The sequence below is a fragment of the Mixophyes fleayi genome, chromosome 3 (genome assembly GCF_038048845.1).
Source record: "Mixophyes fleayi isolate aMixFle1 chromosome 3, aMixFle1.hap1, whole genome shotgun sequence".
In the NCBI taxonomy this organism is placed as follows: Eukaryota; Metazoa; Chordata; class Amphibia; order Anura; family Limnodynastidae; genus Mixophyes; species Mixophyes fleayi.
In genome coordinates, this window is record NC_134404.1 from 8573028 (window position 1) to 8579632 (window position 6605).

A 6605-nucleotide genomic window follows, 5' to 3' on the forward strand; every position below is an offset into this window, starting at 1 on the left:
AAGAGTTCACAGACGTTTTCAGTAAGCAGGCTCCTGAAACTCTACCACCTCATCGGGATTGGGACTGTCCCATTGATCTTGTTCCAGGTAAAACTCCACCGCGTGGCAGAGTCTACCCTCTTTCTATCACTGAGACAAAATCTATGTCTGAATATATAAAAGAGAACTTGGAAAGGGGCTTCATTCGTCCATCCTCTTCACCAGCAGGAGCCGGGTTCTTTTTTGCAAAGAAAAAGGATGGTGGATTACGTCCCTGCATCGATTACCGAGGTCTCAATGACATTACCATCAAGAACCGGTATCCTCTGCCCCTCATCACAGAGTTATTTGACAGAGTCAAAGGTGCCCAAATATTCACAAAGTTGGATCTCCGTGGGGCCTACAATTTGATTCGCATTAGGCGTGGCGACGAATGGAAAACCGCCTTTAACACCAGGGATGGGCACTACGAATATCTAGTCATGCCATTCGGTCTGAGCAATGCCCCAGCAGTTTTTCAGAATTTCATAAATGAAATCTTTCGGGACTTACTGTACCATACTATTTTGGTATATTTGGACAATATCCTCGTTTTCTCCTCTGATATCCAGTCCCATTGCAGACATGTTAAAGAGGTCCTCAGCCGTCTCAGAAGGAATAAACTGTATTGCAAGCTTGAAAAATGCACCTTCGAAGTTGAATCCATTCCATTCTTGGGGTATATCATCTCAGGTACTGGTCTCCGTATGGACCCAGAGAAGGTGCAAGCTATTCTTAACTGGCCTCAACCATCTACACTAAAGGCAGTACAGCGATTTCTGGGATTCGCGAACTATTATCGAAAATTTATTCGTGGCTACTCTACTGTGGTAGCACCATTCACCGCCCTCACCAGGAAAGGAGCTAATCCTGCCAAGTGGTCTGAAGAAGCCCAAACAGCTTTTCAGCTTCTGAAACAAGCATTTATTTCTGCTCCCATACTCAGACAACCAGATTTAACCTGTCCATTCTACTTGGAAGTTGATGCCTCATCTGTCGGAGTAGGGGCAGTTCTTTCCCAAAAACCAGCTGATAAGCAATGGCATCCCTGCGGGTTCTTCTCCAGGAAATTTTTACCAGCTGAACGAAATTATGCCATAGGGGACAAAGAACTGCTTGCCATCAAATTGGCGCTTGAAGAGTGGAGGCATTTACTTGAGGGAGCTCGTTATCCTGTCACAATATACACGGATCACAAGAATCTGCTCTACCTTAAAACTGCACAGTGCATGAATCCACGACAGGCCCAATGGGCACTATTCTTTTCTCGATTTGATATCCATGTCACCTTCCGTCCCGGTTCCAAAAATCGCAAGGCCGATGCTCTGTCACGTTCTATGGTGAAAGAGGAAGATTCCATCACTGTGGATCCACGGCCTATTATCAGCCCACTCAGCATCGCAGTCAGTAGACCCGACAATACACCTCCCCAGGGAAAAACTTTTGTTCCTGAGAATCTGCGTAAAAAATTGCTCCAATGGGCACATTGTTCCAGATTTGACGGTCTTGCGGGCATCTGCAAAACTCAATCTTTCATATCGAGAAGCTACTGGTGGCCTACTCTTCATCAGGATGTTCATCAATTTGTTTCCGCATGTGGCAGCTGTGCCCAACATAAAAGTTCAAGACAATCTTCAGCTGGTCAACTTTTGCCTCTGCCTATTCCCACCAAACCCTGGACCCATATTTCTATGGACTTTGTTTCCGATTTGCCAAATTCTAATAATTTCAATACCATCTGGGTCATCGTTGACCGATTCTCTAAAATGGCGCATTTTGTTCCTCTCCGTGGCCTCCCATCAGCACCTATACTGGCTCAGCAATTTATAAAGGAGATCTTCCGTTTGCATGGGTGTCCTGAAGAAATCGTCTCAGATAGAGGAGTTCAGTTTGTGGCGAAATTCTGGAGATCCTTATGCCAAGCACTACAGATCAAACTAAACTTCTCTTCGGCCTATCATCCACAAACCAACGGGCAAACGGAAAGAGTCAATCAGGACCTAGAAACATTTCTCCGTTTGTACACATCTTCTTCTCAAGACGACTGGGTAGATCTGCTTCCTTGGGCAGAATTTGCTTATAATAATCATTATCACGAATCTTCTGCTTCCACTCCATTTCATACGGTCTATGGCCTACACACCAGGGTACCCTTGTTTACTCCACTTCCTACAGCCTCAGTACCTGCCTCTGAAGTTTTCCTAAAGAATTTTGCAGGCCACTGGCGCCAGGTACGGGAATCTCTACTTAAAGCGTCCCAACGCTACAAAATTCAGGCCGACAAAAAGCGACAAGCTATTCCAAGCTTGAAACCTGGAGACAGAGTCTGGCTGTCTACTCGCAATCTACGCCTCAGAGTTCCATCTATGAAATTCTTCAATCCAGTGTCCTACAAATTACATCTACCATCTTACCTCAAGGTACCCAACTCCTTCCATATTTCTCTCTTAAAACCACTGGTGCTAAATCGGTTTTATACACCCAAACTGGTTTCTCCTGAAGTGCAGACTGAACATGGTGATGAATATGAAATTAAAAAGATCTTGGACTCTCGGTTTCGACATAAGACCTTACAATATCTAGTCGACTGGAAAGGCTATGGTCCAGAAGAGAGGGCCTGGATCAAAGCTTCTGATGTCCATGCTCCATCTCTCATCAAAAAATTTCACCACAAGTTTCCAACTAAACCCCAATCTAAGTGTCCAGTGGCCACTCGTAAGGGAGGGGGTACTGTCACAAATCGGGATCTTAGCCGCACTTACCTCATCTGCCGCTGTCATATCACGGCTACCTGGGTCCCTTCTGGTCGTCTGCAGCATTCCCATCCTCCACACCTCCGTTTGTAAACAAACACATACTGTTTGTTCTGCTGCATGGGCGCGGCCATCTTGGATGCAGTCAGGTGATCATTCCAGACCAACCAGATTCTGCAGCTGTGATCACATGAACTGATCAGCCAATAGTTGTTTGGGACACCCTATTTAAACCTGCTGCTGTGATCTGTTCATTGCCAGAACAACACACTTCTCTCCAGAGGATAGTTCTTGGCTCCAGTGTTCCTGTCTGCATTACAAGTGCAGAGTTCCTGTCTGCATTACTAGTGCAGTGTTCCTGTCTACATTTCCAGACTGCTCATTCCCCTGCTATATTCTACAATCAACAAGAACATGAGCAAGAAGATCATCCAGGCTGCTAAGTTCTGTTTCACTCCTGCTCCAGCCAGTCCCAAGGGTCCCGAATCGGATCAAGAAATTCAGACGACCGTGACACCAACTATGCAACATTGCCTGCATCTGGCCCGTCCTATCTCAGGATGCCACTAAAACCATTATCCATGCTCTTATCATTTCCTGACTTTATTACTGTAACCTACTCCTCACTGGCCTCTCTAGCTCTCACCTCGCCCCCCTTCATTTTATACTCAACATGGCTTTGATAATTACTTTTTTTTCACACCACTCTTCTTCTGCCTCCTCTTTTTGCCTTGTCTTACACTGGCTCCCTTTCCCCTACAGAATCCTATTCACTCTGCTCACCCTCACCTACAAGGCCCTCTCGCACTCCACTGCCCCATATATCATAGCGACAGTGATATTTCTGTAATTAAAGCGACAATGCCAGGCGGCGAGTGTAATGTAAAAGTGTTTATCATGTTTGTAATTGTAACACATACCCTAACCCAAAACCTAACCCTAACCTTTAAATGCGCTAATAAAGTCATCCTGGTATTGCCGCTTTAAATACAGAAATATCACAGTTGCTATGAAAAGTGACGTAAATAGGAAGTGTTGTCATTTTCATCAATTGGTATATTGCGGAATCATGTCGGGCATCTAGAGTGACATTTCTATGGTAAGTCTGCTTTTTCTTTTTATAGGCACTCTGGAAATCTTTAATTTTGTAGGTGTACTCGTTGTCGGCATAATCAGAGCCATTAACATGACAACAATGATATCTCCATCATCCTCTCCATTCACACTCCCTCTTATTCCTTGCGATCAACCAATGACCGTCGCCTCACCCCCACTCTGATCACCTCTTCCCACTCCAGAATTCCAGATTTCTCCTGGGTTGCCCCCCTAAACTGGAATTGCCTCCCATTCTCTATCTGATTGTCCCCTAATCTGTGCTCCTTCAAACGGGCACTCAAAACTCATCTGTTCCTGAATGCCTATCATCCATCCACCCATCGGTCCTCGCTTGATCTGCTCACCTCTCTCTTCGCCTGTCCCTTTACTAGCTCCACTTGCACTTGATCCCCTCCACTGACTCCCCATTGTGCGGGCTGTCTGTTTGCCCTGCCTTTAGGATGTAAGCTCTTATGAGCAAGGCCCTTTTCCCTATTGTCTCTATACCTATTCTTCTGCTCCATCGCTCTGTATGCTTGGAGCATTTAGAGTTTTGGTATTATTCATATATTGTTCTGTACTGTTCATCCTGTTTGGACTACTGTTTGAACTCTGTACGGCTCTGCGGAAATCATGTGGTGCCTTATAAATAAAGGATAATAATAAACATATCCCTATCAATTCTTCTATAATATCTTTATTAAACATGATGGGCCTTATTCATTAAGGAAAGTAAGTAAAAAAAAAAAAAGAGTTTTCATCTGGACAAAACCATGTTACAATGCAAGGGGTACAAATGAGTTTATTATTTTGCACATAAGCAAAATGCTGGTTGTTTTTTCATGTAGGATGCAAATACTTGATACTTTTATTGTACACTAACATTAAAAGTTGATCTAGGACATGCCCTACCCCAACTGTAAATCTGTCCTCACATTTAAAATTTACCTTCCCCTCCAATGCATCATGGTTTTCCCAAGGTTCAAAGTTACTCATTTTTTTTTGCTTTACTTTCCTTAATGAATCAGGCCTGATATGCAAATTCAAAAGCAACAAGAATGAGACAAAACGGAAAGATGATACTCACTGGGTAATCGCCGCCTCCTCTTGATGATCGACTGCACTTCCAGGATCGGCATCTAGAAAAAGGGGCGACACAAGAGAGCCCACCCACAATGTTGTCTACAGGGCTAATATGTACTTCCCACACTAGTGCTAGCTACAATAACACAAAAAGAGCTCCCTGGTCCTAACTATCGTTGTGCAGCATCGCATAGCCTTCTTCTAAGCAGTTGACTTGGTTTTTATACCGGACTGCTTTTCTCTTTTACCTTTTAACATTCTATAAATTGTCCCACAGAAGATCAATTCCTCTTGCCAGTAATGGAGGTGTAGCCAAATCCTTTGTTCATGGCCAACCAATTCATTTTCTTTTCTCAATTCTTTGAAACCTTTCTGTAAAAAGTGGACCATGAACATTGAACTTATGCACAGATAAGCCTCTTTCGTTCAGGAATTTCTTTTCAATTCATTACTTAAATCCTGTTTTATGATTGCTCACTAGATTTTGCAATTGATTTTTAAACAATAAAAAAAAACAAAAGCGTTGGTGGTATAGTGGTGAGCATAGCTGCCTTCCAAGCAGTTGACCCGGGTTCGATTCCCGGCCAACGCATTGTGTTTATAGTATTGAATCTTTAGTTCTTCAAGATGCTGCATAAAAAGTGCTCAGAACACAAACTGCTTAGAGAACTTTTAATAGTTTAAAGAATTTGGAAATTTTTCCATATGACAACTTCTTCTTCTTCTTCTTCTTCTTCTTCTTCTTCTTCCATATTAATGGAACTCTCATTCACTGTATGCTAGAATAATGAACAATTAAAAATCAACATTTCTAAATAGACTGGTGCCAATAAACTATTGGAATGCATTTTCTTATTGGTTGTCTAGCTTTTAACACCAATTTACTCTTGCAGAAATGCGTGGAGAAAGACTTGTATATCCCTCCAATATTCAAAGTTTCAACCATTTTCAAACCCTACTGTGTATTAAATGTTTTTTTTCAATCATTAAAGGGAGTGCTTTGCAGTCGAGACTTCGTGTTACACTGGTGGGCATAGCGTTCTTCTAAGCAGTTGACTTGGTTTTTATACCGGACTGCTTTTCTCTTTTACCTTTTAACATTCTATAAATTGTCCCACAGAAGATCAATTCCTCTTGCCAGTAATGGAGGTGTAGCCAAATCCTTTGTTCATGGCCAACCAATTAATCTTCTTTTCTCAATTCTTTGAAACCTTTGTGTAAAAAGTGGACCATGAACATTGAACTTATGCACAGATAAGCCTCTTTCGTTCAGGAATTTCTTTTCAATTCATTACTTAAATCCTGTTTTATGATTGCTCACTAGATTTTGCAATTGATTTTTAAACATTAAAAAAAAAAATAAGCATTGGTGGTATAGTGGTGAGCATAGCTGCCTTCCAAGCAGTTGACCTGGGTTCGATTCCCGGCCAATTCATTGTGTTTATAGTATTGAATCTTTAGTTCTTCAAGATGCTGCATAAAAACTGCTCAGAACATGAACTGCTTAGAGAACTTTTAATAGTTTAAAGAATTTGGATTTTTTTTTCCTATGACAACTTCTTCTTCTTCTTCTTCTTCTTCTTCTTCTTCTTCTTCTTCTTCTTCTTCCATATTAATGGAACTTTCATTCACTGTATGCTAGAATAATGAACAATT

At 42.1% G+C, this 6605-nt stretch overlaps 2 non-coding genes across 2 annotated transcripts; both read left to right on the plus strand.

Moving 5' to 3' along the window:
* Positions 1-5469: 5469 nt before the first annotated feature.
* TRNAG-UCC (transfer RNA glycine (anticodon UCC)) lies at positions 5470-5541 on the plus strand. The gene has a single exon. It is a non-coding gene; the product is annotated as a tRNA-Gly (tRNA).
* Positions 5542-6312: 771 nt separating this feature from the next.
* Positions 6313-6384, plus strand: TRNAG-UCC (transfer RNA glycine (anticodon UCC)). Its single transcript has one exon. It is a non-coding gene; the product is annotated as a tRNA-Gly (tRNA).
* Positions 6385-6605: the final 221 nt, after the last annotated feature.